The sequence below is a fragment of the Pan paniscus genome, chromosome 6 (genome assembly GCF_029289425.2).
Source record: "Pan paniscus chromosome 6, NHGRI_mPanPan1-v2.0_pri, whole genome shotgun sequence".
NCBI lineage: Eukaryota > Metazoa > Chordata > Mammalia > Primates > Hominidae > Pan > Pan paniscus.
In genome coordinates this window covers 166,589,940-166,605,637 of record NC_073255.2, presented here as the reverse complement: position 1 = coordinate 166,605,637, position 15,698 = coordinate 166,589,940, and the positions used below count along the sequence as shown (strand labels likewise).

Sequence of the window (15,698 nt, the reverse complement as noted above, 5' to 3'; positions counted from 1 at the left end):
TTTCACTGTGTTAGCCAGGATGGTCTCGATCTCCTGACCTCGTGATCCGCCCGCCTCGGCCTTCCAAAGTGCTGGGATTACAGGCATGAGCCACCAAGCCCCACCGCATGTGCTAGTTTAACCAGTTAGAAGAGCATGTGACATCCAGAAGCGGCGTGGGACGTCTGTTGTCCCATGCATATCTAGCACAGTGGGCTCCGTTGGTCCAAGGGCAGCCCAGCTTGTCTGCCTCTGTTTCTGCCTCAGCGTGTCTTGGAAAAGAAAAATAAAGGGATGAAGGAAGACAGGAAAGGCTTTTCCTTCCAGCCCTCACTTTACAAATGAGGAAACTGAAGCCTAGAGGGGGAATTGGCTCAAAGACCATATCCATGAGACAGGAAAAAGGGAAGAGGAGAATACCCCTAAAGTCATACTGAGGAGTTTCTGCCTCCCTTGAAATGACCTCCCAAGAGGAAGCCCAGGCATGGCCATTGCTAGCTAAAAGGGGTAGCACAGAGCAGGCAGCTGTGATGGATAGAAAGAAGTCCAGGACAGCATGTGCTGCCTGGCCTGCCTGAGCCTTAGTTTCTCCGCTCACTGTCCTGCAGGGAGAATCTCGCTGGCCCCTGGTTGTGACTGCACCCTGCACAGCCCTTGCTCATCAGTTCAAACACATATTCATGGAGCACCTTCCGAGAAAGTCAGGCAGGAGATACCGCAGTGTACAAGGCAGATGTGGCCCTCGCCCTAGTGGGGCTTGCATTTTCCATTAGGAGGGACTTATGCTAAAGGCTGGGCAGGAATTCCCCCAAGCTAGCCCATCTGGAGGCTGAGGCCAGGTTCCAACCCAGCATCTGCAGGGAGCTCACAGCAGCTCCAAGTCCTTGACACAGGCCACAGGCTGCTTCCCTTAGGGCAGGGCCTGCTGTTGCTGTGGGAACTCCATCCCCACTGCCTTGGCCAGACCCTCCCTTCTACGGGGGGCCCAGCAGGTTCCCACAGCAGGTACTGCGGAGAGACTGCTGGATTCTGGTTACTGGGGGAGGTTCCTAAAGAGCAGATCAAAGGATTCTGGTTATTGGTGGAGGTTCCTAAAGAGCAAATCAAAGGATTCTGGTTATTGGTGGAGGTTCCTAAAGAGCAGATCAAAGGGCTGGGCACCGTGGCTCATGCCTGTAATCCCAGCACTTTGACAGGCCGAGGCGGGCGGACCACTTCAGGTCGGAAGGGAAGTTCGAGACCAGCCTGACCAATATTGAGAAACCCGGTCTCTGCTAAAAATACAAAATTAACTGGGCATGGTGGCGCATGCTTGTAATCCCAGCTACTGAGGAGGCTGAGGCAGGAGAATCTCTTGAACCCGGGAGGCGGAGGTTGTGGTGAGCCGAGATTGTGCCACTGCACTCCACCCTGGGCAACGAGAGGGAAACTCCGTCTCAAAAAACAAACAACCAGCAAAGAAAAAAAAAAAAAGAGCAGATCAAAGAACGACCAAAGAGCTTCGGGGATTCTTGATCATTCTTGATCACCTCCCCCCCACCCCCGCAACCCACACACCCCCTCCCCTCCCAACAACCCAAACCGCCTGTGGTCTTTCTCCTCCATCCCCTCCTTCCACACCCGTGCATCCCCTACCCTCTGCCCTGCCTTTTCTCCAAGCAGGAGCGGCTGTGAGCCGGCAGCCAGGGACCCCATGATAACCCTCTTTCTAGGCATCCCAGCAGGAGCTTCGCACCTACCCCTCAGGAGTGTGCCCAGGAAAATCTCTGCAGCTCCCGAGGCCTCTGCTGCCCCACTGGTCCAGAGACCGGAGCCTGCCCAGGGGACCAGGGTGGCCCCACTCCCCAGGTTTCTCTCTGCATTTCTTTAATTTCCGGTTGCGGAAGTTCTCTCCAGACCCACCCAACCTGGCCCAGTGAAAAAAGCCCCAGGAAAGCCTCCAGAGAACTGCGCTCCGTAGGGCTCTGTCTGGAATTAGGAGCCTAGCTGGGCTTCAGATCCCTCCTCTTAAAAACGAGGGGTTGGACCACGCGACTCCCCGCCAGGGCCCAGACACGAACGCGGATGCCCTGCCCCTCCTCCCGCGCCCTGGGAGGGTCGGAGGCGGTGTGCGGTAACCCGGAGGGACGCCCAGGCAGACAGCAAGAGGGGATATTCGCGAAGACGCCGCGGCAGAAAGCAACCCCAGCAGGGCCGGCGGCGTGCAGAGGACAGAGGAGGCGTCCTGGGGAAGAGCGCACCTCAGGCTGGGGGCAAAGAGGCGGTACGCGTCGGGGGAGCTGCCCGCTGTGAGCCGAGGGTGGAGGGAGAAAGGGACTCCTAGGTCCTGGACAGAGCGCATCGCCCCCTCCACAGCGGACTCCTAGCAAGGAAAAGACCGTCCCATCCCCGGGCTGGAGCCGGGCATCCTCATCCAAGAAAGGCACAACGATCTTCCGAATTTGGGTGGTGACTGCAGAGCTAAAAAAAAATTGACCCCTGAAGAAGCGCTTTGCTGCTTACAAAGCACTTGCAAAAACACTTCCTTATTCGAATATTTCCAATTCCAACAGTCCTCCCACCTGGGCAAGCTCCCAATTTACAGACGAAGAAACTGAGGCTCAGAAAGGTCAGGCAGCCAACCAACAAATAAATGTTAAGTGGTTAATAATGCAGATTATTCTAATTTGAGACAGAAAAATCCCAACTCCGAAGAATCCCCAAACGGAAATAAGAGCGTTTTGCTTGGTTTGGGGTCCGAATTATTCAGCTAAATTCTGCTTGGGGCACAGGAAGTGAAACATGGCCCGTGGCCAAAACCATATCTGGGTCACTGACCTTTGGATAATCTGCTTAAGGCTGCGGGGCCCCTCCCCCAACGACCGCAGACACAATCTGCGAGTGAACCTCGCTGGAGTCTTCTGAGCCCTGAAACCTGGTCATTAGGGCTGGGACCCGGGCTCCACGCATGTGGTGCGTCGAAGGCCGGCTCTTGGGTCTGGGTGCAGAGGGTTGGGGGGGCATTAGGGGATGCAGCGCGCGTCCCTGCTGGGTGGGGGTGGGGAAGCTGGGTTTCTAACCCTGGAGGGACCCAGCCTGTGCAGAGTTCCGCATGGGCCGGAGGGGCTCCTCGCCAGGGCCTGCGCGCAGTTTCTCTCTGGCATCCTCCCAGCCTTCTCCAGAAAGAGGCGCGGATGTTCTCAGCTTATTTTACAGATGAGGAAACCGAGGCTGGACTCGGTCCTTTAACCTGGCAGGCCACCTTCTCCGCTGACTTGGGTAGGGGACCCCTCTGGGGTGGACGCTCATGTTTCACCTGCGCGGGGGTCAAAGTCGACCGGGGTGTCGCCTGGTAAAAAGCAGCAAGGGCCGCACCCGCACGCTTCTCTCTCCTCTCGCCTTTGCTCCGAGCGACGATTCTCTACTCATCGAGGATTCATGGGAGCCAAGAGCCCGGGCGAGGCCCGCCGCCCCAGTGCCTCCGCTCTGCAGCTCGCCCTCTGATTCAACTCCTGCAGGCTTCAGCATCCCGAATGCTTATTTTATTTTATTTTATTTCATTTTATTTATTGAGACGGAGTTTCGTTCTTGTTGCCCAGGCTGGAGTGCAATGGCGCGATCTCGGCTCACCGCAACCTCCTCTTTCCGGGTTCAAGCGATTCTCCTGCCTCAGCCTCCGGAGTAGCTGGCATTACAGGCGAGTGCCGCCACACCCGGCTAATTTTGTATTTTTAGTAGAGATGGGCTTTCTCCATGTTAGTCACGCTGGTTGGTCTCGAACTTCTGATCTCAGGTGATCCACCCGCCTCGGCCTCCCAAAGAGCTGGGATTACAGGCGTGAGCCACTGCGCCCGGCCCAGGTTGCTTTTTAAAAAATCAATTTATTGGCCGGGCGCGGTGGCTCACGCCTGTGATCCCAACACTTTGGGAGACCGAGGTGGGCGGATCACGAGGTCAGGAGATCGAGACCATCCTGACTAACACGGTGAAACCCCGCCTCTACTAAAAAAAAAAAATAAATAAATAAAAAGAAAAAAGGGGAAAAAATTAGCTGGGCGTGGTGGCACGCGCCTGTAATCCCAGCTACTCGGGAGACTGAGGCAGGAGAATCGCCTGAGCCCGGGAGGCGGAGGTTGCAGTGAGCCTAAATAGCGCCACTGCACTCCAGTCTGGGCTACAGAGAGAGATTCCGTCTCAAAACAAACAAACAAACAAAAAACAATTCCTGCAGTTTCTTTTTCTAATTGAAAATTCAATGCAAGAATATGGTAAGCAACACACATTGGCTTCGAACAGTCCCGAAAGACATACAATGAAAAGAAAAATCTCCAACCCTCTGCGCTGAGACCTTTCGTGCAGAAAAAACCTGATGTTTAACCCCCTGCCCCATTTATATTTTTACACAAATAGGAATCCACGTGCCTTTTGCCTTTTTCACTGAACGCCTAGGCGACTTTCCAGGATATATAAAGACCCCATGTTTTCCTCATTCTTTTAAAGAGCTGGGTCGATTCCGAAGACAGAATCTCCTTTCATTTGACAGTCTCTGTGTTTCTCCTTCTTTCGAATCTCCCACTGCATCCTCCGACCCCGCAGCCGGGAAGGAACCACTTCAGCCTCCCGTCCAAACAGAACCCTACAGGGCCCTGCCTCGATCAGAGGAAAAACGCACAGAAGCACACGCATACGGTTTTTCGAAAAATGTCGGGAAGTTCGTTGGGTTTCCAGTGACTTTGTTGACCCACGAGAGTCTAGATGCTAGAGCAAAGGACCGAGGGCTAAGGGCTGGGCCAAGATCGAAAGACTCCCGCTTTGGCTTCCCCGGCACGTGTCCCTGGCGGAGGAAGCACCAGGGACACAGCGGCTGGGGCGGGCACCCGGCGGCAGTCGCGCGGGCAAGGGTGCAGGGCGTGCTGAGGCCATCTCGCTGGGCCTGCAGTTTGCAGAGATCTCCGGGTCGCCAAGTACCCACGTGCTCACATGTGCATTTTCTTCATCCCCAGAGGTGCGAGTCTTTCTGCCCATTTTGCAAATGGGAAACTGAGGCTTAGAGAGGTGAAGTGAATCCCTCGAGATCGAGATCACACATAGAGGGACTGGAGCAGGGGAGGACTGGAACTCTGGGTTCCTCTCACTGGGGTTATACTAGTTATGCCATGGGGCCAGGGTTAGCAGGAGAACCTCACCATTCGGAGAGGGGCCAATGGCAGAACCACCGCCGCATCAGTGGGTCTGCGTGAGGGGCTTGTATCCCGGGCACCTTTCCCCCAGTCCTGCCGCCGGAGGAATGGGAAGGGAGGGGAAGACCGATGGTTACTTCTTTGCCCAAGGTCTTCAGCACGAGTGGGATTGTCATGGAGCTGGCGAAGGGAGCCGTGTGGGGTAGGGACTAGGAGGGAGCAAGCCAGAGGGACAAGCCGCGACACCAGAAAAAAGGACGGAGCGCAAGGCGCCTAGTCTCCTAGGTGGGGGCAGCAAGGAAGACAGCGGGTCTTTCCTAAACCTGGCCAAGCGTCGAGGAACCCAAAACTACCCGTCCCGGGGCGCACGACTCCGGGCAGCGTGGGACGCCTGTGGCGAGGCGGAAGGGATCTCTCCAGCGAGAGGGAATGCGGCAATTGCCAGACGGACATTGGATCTGCAGAAGGAGGGTAGGATACACGCGGGCTTAGGATCCGCTGGACAGGCCAGCAAAGTGAGGACCCGAGGTCGTCCTGAGCCACCTCTTCCCCCGCCTGAGCCCTGAGCCGTAAGGGATCCAGGGTATCAGGTCCCCGGGGGCCGCCCCCTCACCGTCCGAGTCCAGCTCCGGTTACCTGCCGGGCCTGCTCCTTAAAATATGTATGAGGCCCTTGCGGGTGCAGTTTCGCGGCCCCTCCCGGAGTGGGGCTGGGGGACTCGGGGTGCGAGGGGAGCTGCGGGGGGAGGAAGCGACGCGAGCTCTCCGGCCGGGGCCTTCTCGACTTTCAGCAGCGCATTTAAGAAAAGGTGGAAATCGGATCTGTCTCGGCGGCGCCCCAGCCCCGCCCGCTCCGACGGCCGGACCTCGCGGCCCAGCGGCTAGCTTTCTGCTGCGCGGTGTCTGGTTCTCGACAGCAGGTGAATGGGCCAGGGCGGGGCGCCCGGAGCGCGGGGGGCGGGGCGCGCGTTATAAAGGGGAGCAGCAGGCCGCGGGGGCCACTCGCAGTCCGCAAGGCCTGCGCTTCCCGCTTTGCGGTCCTGGGCACACCCGGCCCGGGTTGCCCAGCATCCCATGGGTCTGAGGACCAGGTAGGGCGCGGGTGCAGAGACAGCCAGGGAGGCTCGAGGCGACCTAGATGGGCGGGGGAATGCTAGTAGGACGGGGAGGGGTTAATGTGGAGCTATCACCCCCTTTTGGCCCGTTGGGCTCTGTGACGCGCTCATTATCTCCGCTGTCCGGGTTCTCGCTCACCGTGCCCATCCCTGGCTGCATGGGGAGAGGGGCGGCCCCGAGGCCCTGAGACTCGTCCAATTATCCACCTGGGGTGGGAATCTTGCTTCCCGATCCATCTGGCTGCGACATCTACGGCTTCAGCAGGCCCTGCCCGGGAGTCGGGCATATTGAAGGGTTCGTATCCTTGCCGTCACCCTTGGCCCCTCCCGGCTCGGCAGGAGCTGGGGGTGGGGAAACTATAGATTTCCCGGGCCCCGCTTCCACTGCCTCACCCCCTTCTTTTGCCCGAGCCCAAGACAAGGTGTTAACGGTCTTCAAGTGCAAGGGTTAGGTTTGGTGGGAGCATAGGCTAAGCACCACCCTCATTTTATAGGGGCTTCTAGGGTGCCAGATCTGCGGGGGTCGATTGGGAAGAACTAGGAGCTAAAAAGAAGGGCGGATTAACGTTTTATTTTAATCTGGTTTTGAGCTGCCGTTACCGTCTGGGGCGGCCGGGCGGGGCGGAGCTGGGACTGCCAAGGGCAGCCAAAGCAGCAGGGAGGGAGGGGGCGCTCCGGTGCTCAGGATGCTGGGGAAGAAGGAAGAGGCCACCCCAACGCTGACAGCTTGGAGGACCTAGCCCCTGCCCCCCGGTCCCTTCTGAATGCTCCGGGTGGTGTCAGACCAAAGGACGGTTGAGAAGGATCTAATCCGCGTCCGCGCCCCAGCCCCGGCTGGCCCCGCCCCCTCCCGAGGGAGCCACTGTCGCAGTGGGGGGAGGGGGAGATGGGAACGGGTCTGGGGGCGGCTCCCCTCCCCCTCCCTCTCTTGGGACAGACAGCCTTTGTTCCCGGCGGCGGCGGCAGCGGTTGCCAGACACCTGTGAGGCCGCAGAACTGGCCGAGGGTGGGCGTGTGAGGACGTGGAGGCCCCTTGTCCCCATTCCAGCCCTGCGCCCCTGGGTCCGGGTGCGCCCCCTGAGACAGGTCTGCCTTGAGCACCTTTCTGCGGGGAGACTGCAGAGATCGTCCAGTGGCCCTACGGTGCGTCCCAGCTCCCAACGCACTTCCCCTCCCCCCTCCCAGGGTCGGATTTCCAAGCACGCCACGCCACACACACCTCGGCTAGCTCCGGGCTCAGAGGGCGCTGGGGTGGCAGGGCGTCCGGGCGCACCTCGGCTAGCGGCACCCTAGCCCGAGGGCAGGAGGCGGGGATAGAAGGCGGGCGGCGGGACCCCTTGGGGCCAGAGCCGGCCGGGTTGGGCAAGCAGGCGGGGCTCCTGGCGTCTCCGCAGTCCCGGACGGGCGTGCCCTGCGCCGCGCACCAACCGGAGCCACATTCAAGGTGAATCATCCCCGGCCCGCCCCCTGCCCCTCCCCGCCTCGCGGCACCTGAGCCAATGGCGCTGCGCGAGGGGCGGGCGGGGCCCGGGGCGGGGGGCGGTAAAACCCTCCTGGAGTCATTCTCTGTGCACTCCGTCGAGCCCCCGCGCAGCTGCGCCGGAGCCGCAGGGCCTCCGTCCAGCCGCGCGGTCCCGGGCAGCCCGCGCCCCCCGTTCTTCCGGTCCTCGGGCCCGGGTACCCCTCTGGACCTCCCCCGCCTGCAGCGCGGAGGCGGCTCCTCTTCAGGTGGCCGGGCCGGGGCCTTCCCCGGCAGACCTGTTACCCGACACCCAGGAAGCGCGCGGCCGGGTCCCGGCTCCCCTTTGTTCCCCCGCTGGGCTCGGAGCTCGGGCGCCGCCCCCTCTCGCGGGGCAGCGGAGGTTTGGGCCCGGGCCGGGCGCGCTTCAAGCTCCGTCCATGCGGCTCCTTCCGAACCGGGGCCGTTTTTGCTTGGCTTCTCTGGTGTGGACTCCGCGCGTAGCTGAGAGGCGGCGGTGCGCCCAGCCTGGAGCCGGCGCAGGTGAGTGTCTGGGGCCGGGAGCGGGGGGGCGGGCCGGGCGGAGCCAGAGCGGGGCTCAGTAGAGGAGGCGGAGGCGGGCGCCCGGGACCGGCCGCACTAGAACCCGGGTGCAGGGCAGAAGTCCCGGCGCAGCTGGCTTTCGGGGATGACGCGGCAGTGCCTACTCCCTCTTCCGCGCCTTCAGGCGGAGGCGCCCACGGGGCGTCTGGGTCCCGGGTCCGCCAGTGGCGTCTGCCCAGCGCTGTTCCTGGGCGGGGGCGGGGGCGGCCGCGGTCCGAGTGCGGCCGGTGCTTGCGAGGTGCCTACCTGCGAGGAGTTTGGCTGGGGTCGGGCTGGCGTTTCGCCGCCCTGGTGGGCCCAGGCGGAAGCGCCAGGCTGGGAGGGGGCTGCGGAGAGCGTCGGGGCCCCGGAGAGCGTCGGGGCCCCGGAGCTGGCCCCTCCAGCGTCTTGTCAGGGCTGCGCGGCTGTTTCGAGGCTGCTTCCGTGGCCCGGAGCCGCCCCGCCCAGTCTCTGGGGGAAAGCGGCTCTCAGACCTCCCGTGTGCCTCCACTTCGCGGCCACTCATCCCGGGAACCCCGGCGCACGCGAATGAGACACCGTTCCCGCCCTCAACTGCCCCATTCCTGTTAATAGCGCTAGTGGCACCCAGGTTCCCAGCCCTTCCCCAAGATCGGCGGCTGGACGGCTTGCCTCTGGCGCCTCACCGGTCAGCGCATCCCAGGACTATGGGCAGTGAGGGTGTCACCCGGGGTCAGGGGTCGCCCGATTCCACGGAGTCCTCCAGGCTGAGCCATTCGTTTGCTCTTCCAACCCGGGCTCCCAGACACCGTGTACAGTAATACCCGCCGGGGGCAGGGGCACTGAGGCCGGCTCTGAGCGATTAGGGCCGAGGGCGGGCGGTGCCGTAATCGACCTCCCCACCCCCACAGGCAAGGTGCGGCGGCGCCTCCCAGGTTTGCGCCCGTCTTCGCAAAGCTCCTGAGGGCGAAAATCCTGCGAGCCAGGTGGCGGATTCTTGGGCCGGGTCACTCAGCTCTACGGGTGCGCATCACCCTCCACCTCTCACCCAGTGAGCCGGACCGATGGGCACCGAGTCGGCGGATCTCTGATCCGAGGCCGAGCCTTCGGAGAAATCTGTCCTAGTGGCCTCATCGTGGCCTGAGCGAACGCAAAGGAACCTGCCCCAAGCCCAGCTCTCAGCCTCGACCCCCACATTCCCCGCGCGGCTCTCGGTTCGGACCTGGGCTCGGAGCGGCAGCCTCCACCACTGCTCGTTTCTTTACCGCTCAAGGCCGCCCCTTCATGCTCCTGCGGGGGAGTTAGCGGGACCTCTGGAGTCGGCCTTACGCAAAGAAGAGAAAATTCTAGGATGCCGGCCTCAATTGTGAGGATTTCGTTTATTCTTTTTCTCCTACCGGGGCCCAGTGGCTCTTGGAGTGAGCTCCGCACCCCAGACACCTGAGTATTTAATGGGTCGGTGGCGGCCTGGGCTTCGGGGAAAGCAGCTCTGGGCCCCTCTCCCAGCACCTCATGGGGACACAGGACGACAGGCGCAGCGTCCAGGGCATGCCCGTTCAAGGGCTCCAGCAGCCTCTAGCCCCTGGGACCCCAGGGGCATTTGATAGAGACTGGAGGGATCAGGACCAGACCGGTTGTGGGTGGCGCGGCTGGGACCCTGGACTCCAGATTCGTTGTGTAGAGGTGGAGAGGAGAGCCGGGAGTCGAGGGGTGGGCTATGTGCTGTCTAAGGACCCCGGAGTACCCATAGCCCAGAGTCCTGCAACACTCACCTCTAACACTGGAAGGGGTTGGGGGCCTGCCCTTTGCATTGGGCACCAGTGCCCAGGGAGGGACACCCCTAGGGGAAAGGGGACTCTTGAGTTTTAAGAAGGCCCAAGTAGAGTTCAGGAGGGTGGGGCTGAGAGCGACCGAAGGTGGGAGGGGGCGCTTAGTAGAGACCTCCTAGGATGTGTAGGACCCCCACACACCCTGTGAGTCCCTGGCTGCCCAGCCTGGCCTGCAAGTTGCATCTCTTTTGGTCCTCTTCCATTGCCAGGCGCTGACGCCCAGCGGGTGTGGGAGACCTTGTCTTCATCTTCCCACTCCAGAAGCGGATTTCTGTGCCTTTGATCTCAAGGTCAGGGCTGTGTCCTGCAGGGAGGGCAGAAGAGGCTGCTGTCCTGACCTGCGCCAAGCCATAGGCCTCTGTTTTCCCTTTTGAGATTCCGAGTGGGGATTCTGCTGCTGATGTCGGAGAGCTCCTCTTACCCCCTTTTCGAGAGAGCTGGGAGACCTTGCTTCCCTAGGGCCCAGGCCCCAGCCTCCCTCCGCCAGGATGGAGAGGCCCCAGCGGGCGTGGCACCCCCCAGGCACTGCGGCACTTGGGCTTCCTGTCGCATTTGGGTTAGGAGGGGTGAGGCAGGCGGCAGGGGAGGAGCCTGGCCCAGCCGACTAGAACTGGAAGTGGAGAGGGATTTGGCTTTGTGAGCTGCTCCCTGTATTCCATTCTATGTCAGTTACAAAGATGAGGAAAACAGACCAAGGAGCTCGACAGAGATGCCACAATTTGAAGGAGCGTACGTGTTTGGCTGCTTTGTTACAGGGCTCTCTCCTCTACCTAGGGTCCCTTTTATTCCTTCCTGGGCTGGGGAGAGCAGAATCCCTGGCTCCATCTGTTCTCCAGCTCTAAGGCCTCTGTGGCTCCTTGGTTGCAAGGTGCTGCGTGTTCCCCTTCCCTAACACCTGCCTCTCCCCATCCTTGGCTGTCCCCAAAAGAAGAATGAAGAATTCTTTGTTTTTTGTTTTTGTTTTTTTGTTGAGACAGAATCTCGCTCTGTTGTTGCCCAGGCTGGAGTGCAATGGTGCGATCTCTGCTCACTGCAACCTCCACCTCCCGGGTTCAAGCGATTCTCCTGCCTCAGCTTCAGGCGCCTGCTACCACGCCTGGCTAATTTTTGTATTTTTAGTAGAGACGGGGGTTTCACCATGCTAGCCAGGCTGGTCTCGAGCTTCCAACCTCAGGCGATCCTCCTGTCTCCCAAAGTGCGCTGGGATTACAGGTGTGAGCCACTGCGCCCAGCCAGAAGAAAGAATTGTGCATTCTGTTTAATTATCCCAGGGTGAGGCTTCTTGGGAAAGATTTCTCAAAATAGATCCTTCCCACCCCCACCCCCACCCCATGCTGAGCTGTCAGGGTGCTATTAAAATGCAGATTTCCAGGCAGGCTCAAGAATCTACATTTCAACAGGCTCCTTGGGTGATGCTTATGGCTACACCCTAAGCAATGTTCATAACTACCCACCCCATACTCTTTGCTAACACCCTGCCGTAATCACCCCTTCCCCTCCCCACCCAAGGCTGGGAAGTCTGGTCTCTCTTCCTTAGTAGAGTTCAGAAAGTTGTAGTAAGGGAAACTGAGGCAGAAGGCTGAGGAGTGACTTCCTGAGATCACCACCTCATCAAGCTGGATTGTCCTCTGGGGAGACAGACCAGCTAGAAGAGCAGAGCCCTGTAGTGGGGGTGTGTGGGAGCAGGACAAAGAGTCCTCGGGAGCAGGAAGGGTGGAGCATTAAGCAGTGTCTAGGGGAGAGCGGATGGCTTTGGCCAAGGTACCCAGATGGAGCTCTGAGGTCCACAGGAGGTAGTTCCTGGGGGTAACATCGCCAAGAGGTCTGTGTAGTTTCTGGGCCAGGGCACTCGCTCTGACCCTTCCAGGATGTTTTCTAGCCACCCTGCCTTCTGGGCCACCGCTGACCTGGAGTAGGCTGAGACTCTAGTGGCCACTCTGCAGAGGCCCCAGCTTGCCTGCCCTGGGTGCCAGCTCCCCAGAGACCCTCCCTCCCACCCTCTCCCTTCTTCCCGTCCTTCCCCAGGGCCTGTGATAACAGAGGCAGGGCCTCCACAGCAACTTCTCTCTAGGCAGCTGCTCTGGCAACCACTGATGCAACCTTCCCAGCCCCTCCCTCGCTCCTGAGCCTCCGCTTTCCTCCGCAGTCACTCCAGAGCCAGCCAGGAGCCACTCCCTTGCTAGAGTGCATCCGTGCCTCCGGCTGCCTCCAAGCCACCTGGGTGGCTGCAGGACTTTCTTCTGCCCTCCTTTCCTGGCCTTTTCCTGCCTTGATCCTAGGCCGGCAGCAGAGATGCCCAGCCTGGGCGGTTCACAGTCTGGCCCAATCTGGTCTGGTTTGGGATGGGAGTGGGGGTGAGCAGCAGATTCGGTTTGTTCCTGGGGCTCTGTTTCTGCCACAGGGCAGGCTGGGGGGTGGGGAATAATGGAGACCAAAGCGCCTAGGAGCCTGGGCTGCTGGTGTCTGGGCTCAGAGGCTACGAGAGGCATCTTGGATGTCCCACTGGTCACTGCCCCTGTGGCAGGTTGGGTAGAGAGGAGGCTCTGGCCAGCTGCTTGCCTCTCCGAGCCAGAGTTACTCTGGCAAGGAGATGGATGGTCCTGACCCACTCCCTCCCCAGCCTGGAGGTGCAGTCTGGGTGATGTGGAGGGATGTGGGCCTTCAGGTGGAGACAGGAGACACCTTGGTGTGGTCTTCTCTGCAAGGCCAGAAGGTCAGCCCCTCTCCCGCACTGTCCCTGTCTCCTTGAAGGTCATCTTGGGCTGATGGGGCATGTGGATCTTGTGAAGAGGTGGGATGGGGTGGGGGGTAGAGACCGTAACAGCCGCTGCTGAGGGCCTGCTGGGGGGCCCCCAAGGGAGTGGGCAGGCTAGGAGCAGGGAACGGGCATCGTGGGCCGCTGGTCTCTCCGCAGGGTCGGCAGGCCGCAGAGTGTGACTCCTGTTCTGTGTATGGCACTGGTAGAATTCACTGTGAACAGTCTCAGTCAGTGAATTACCGAAGGGCCATAAACAGAGCAGAGACAGATCCACGAGGGCCTCCGGAGCACCTTACCCACTTCTGCCTTGAGTGCTCCTAGACGTCGGAAACAGGCTGCTTCCAAGGGTGCAGGGATGCAAGGCCCCTTGTCCAGTGTGTCCCCAGAGAGCCCGCACCAGTGCCATCTGCTTGGCCGATTTTGGCACTAGCACATTTTTGCTTGTGTCTCTCCGCTCTGAGCAATCATGTGCAGTGCCAATATGGGAAAAGCAGGACCCGCAGCTGCGTCCGCCTCCCCTGCATCCTTGTGTCAGGGCCCCAGCCTGCTCCTCCTCAAGGCCTCCTCACCGCCTCCCCAGCCCATCTGGCTCAGCTGCTGTGTGAGGGCCCAGCGCTGGTGGGCAGCCAGATCGCCTTACACTGCCTGGGGCCACGGTAGAGCTGGGAGCCCAGCAATCTGAGCTGGGCCAGCAGATGGGGCCGCCCAGGGCAGAGGTGGGGGAGTCTGAAACCATCTGTAGGGCCATCCTGAATGGTGCTGTGGGTTGGAAAGGCCCAGCCAGGCTCCCAGCACACGCTTGGGGTGAGACCTTGGCTGGCAGCACAGGGCCTGGTCTTTTCTGCTGCAGGTTGTGAAGGGGGCAGCTCCAGGCAGGTGGGCTGCCCTTGAGGTCAGCCTGGGTGTTTCCAGGGGGGCTACCGTCCCTGGAGCTGGAGCCTGCTGTGGAGTGGGTCATCTCCGAACAGCTCCAAGAGGAGGATACTTAGTGGGGCTCGGAGTTGGAGGGCATTTTCAGGCCTGCCCCTAGAAGGTTCTGAAGCAGAGGCCAGTGTTCCCCTTCACACACCACACACTGGTAATGTAGCTTCCTGGGTCCCTGGATCTGGGCTATGACTAACTGGCCTATGCTCTCCATCTGGGTGTCAGGCGACATTACATATATAATCCCAACAGTTCCCACCTCAGCCCTGTGGGGCTTGTAATTTTTTAAAATAGTTATCTCATAGATGGGGAACCTGAGGCTTTGAGAGGAAAGGCTTGGCTGAAGAGGTTGGTGAGTGGTAGAGCTGGGTCACTGTGGCTCTTCCGCCACCAGCCACACCTTCCATGGAGGTACCCAGGGCCTGGAGGTGTCTCAGCTCTGAATCTACAGGCCTGGGCTCCCAAGGATGCCCCAGATGGCAGAGACTGAGGCTGGGAGGCCTGGACCTAGTCTGTCAAAGCTGGGGAGAGCCTGGCCAGCCAGGCTGGACCCATGTGAAATCTGGTGGTCAGCAATCAAGCAGGAGACCAGTGGCTGAGTTGGGACCAGCTGGGAGCTATCATGCCCCAGGTCACTGGGCCAGCCCCTGATGGGGCTGCTTCTCCCCAGGGAGCCTCAGGCAAGGGCTGGTGGACTTAGCCCAGATCAGTGGGAGTCATTTTAGGTGTCTGAGCCAGGGAGTGCCAGGGTGGGGGATGTGTGTGGTTGAAGCTGGCAGCTGGAGGATGACGGTCCAGTTGACTGCACAGCAGGAACATGGTGACCAGTGCTGCCTGCCTGGGTGCCCTGGGGACTGCCTTGGGTAGGTTGGGCCTTTTTTTTTTTCTTGCCAGTTAGCTATCACCAAACAGCGAGGAGCCCCCAATAAATTCCCTCTGGGGTGTGGTGCCCGTGTTTCTCTGCAGAAGCTCTCCAAGCCCCTGCAGAAAAAAGGAGGGGCTTGTTTATTTCACGATAGAAGGGGACTTCTGCCCTGGCGAGGTGTCCCTGTAGCTAGGTCTCCCTTCTGATGGCCCCAGCTCTCCCTCTGCCCCTCGGAACCTGGCTGGCCTGTGCCGCACCCTGTCTCTGTGCTCCAGTCCTCCGCCCCGGGTGCTTCCTTAGGGCGTCCTGCTGCAGGTCCCATGGGATAGGAAAGAAGGGATTTCCCTGCCTGAGTGAGAATGAGCCCTGGAGGTGGGGTGGGCACAGAGACCCAGCAAGGGGGGATGGAAGGCCCCTGGCAGTGACCAGTTCTAGAGCTTTTCCCTGGAGCCTCTGGAGTGTCTGGCCAGGGTTCTGCTCCTTCCTGCCTAGCGGGGAAGGCTGGATGACAGAAGCTGCCCTCAGCCCCTGGGTGGTCTGCAGCTGGGCTCCACCTCCTCACACCTGCCCAGGTGGGCGCCTTTGCTGAGCCCCGAGTGCAGGCACTGGTGTGGGGGCGTGCCTCCACCAGGCTTCAGGCCTGGCTGCTCTGGGGCCCTGCTCCAGCGCTCCAGGGGAGGACCTCAGGCCAAAGCTAGTTTCTAGATCTCCTAATTTACCTAGTTCCGGGCCAGACCTGGGTGGTGAGTTCACCCACAACAGTGACTATCCCAGAGAGTGGGGGCCACCACAGCTGGCCCTCCTCCCTAAAGACGCAATTTCCTACCACCCAGGCTGGGAGCACTTAGGATAGGAGAGGGCCCCTCTTCACCTCCCCACCCTGCAGAACAGGTCCTGGATCCTCCCTTGTGTGGCTTCCAGAAGATCTGTGAGATGGGCAAAAGGTTCTGCCCATGATCTGTCCAATGGTGTCCAGTGTCAGGCAGGAACGCTGTCCCACTGCAGCGAAGGCCTTTCTTGCTGGAGTGGGAGGGTCACTGAGAAGCACTT

The 15,698-nt window shown here is 60.4% G+C and overlaps 2 non-coding genes across 2 annotated transcripts; both read left to right on the top strand.

The window, feature by feature from the left end:
• The first annotated feature begins 13,025 nt into the window (after window positions 1–13,025).
• Window positions 13,026–13,135, top strand: MIR183 (microRNA mir-183). Its single transcript, NR_106606.1, has one exon. It is a non-coding gene; the product is annotated as a microRNA mir-183 (primary transcript).
• A 135-nt stretch (window positions 13,136–13,270) lies between these two features.
• MIR96 (microRNA mir-96) lies at window positions 13,271–13,348 on the top strand. The gene has a single exon (NR_106607.1). It is a non-coding gene; the product is annotated as a microRNA mir-96 (primary transcript).
• The last annotated feature ends 2,350 nt before the right edge of the window (window positions 13,349–15,698 follow it).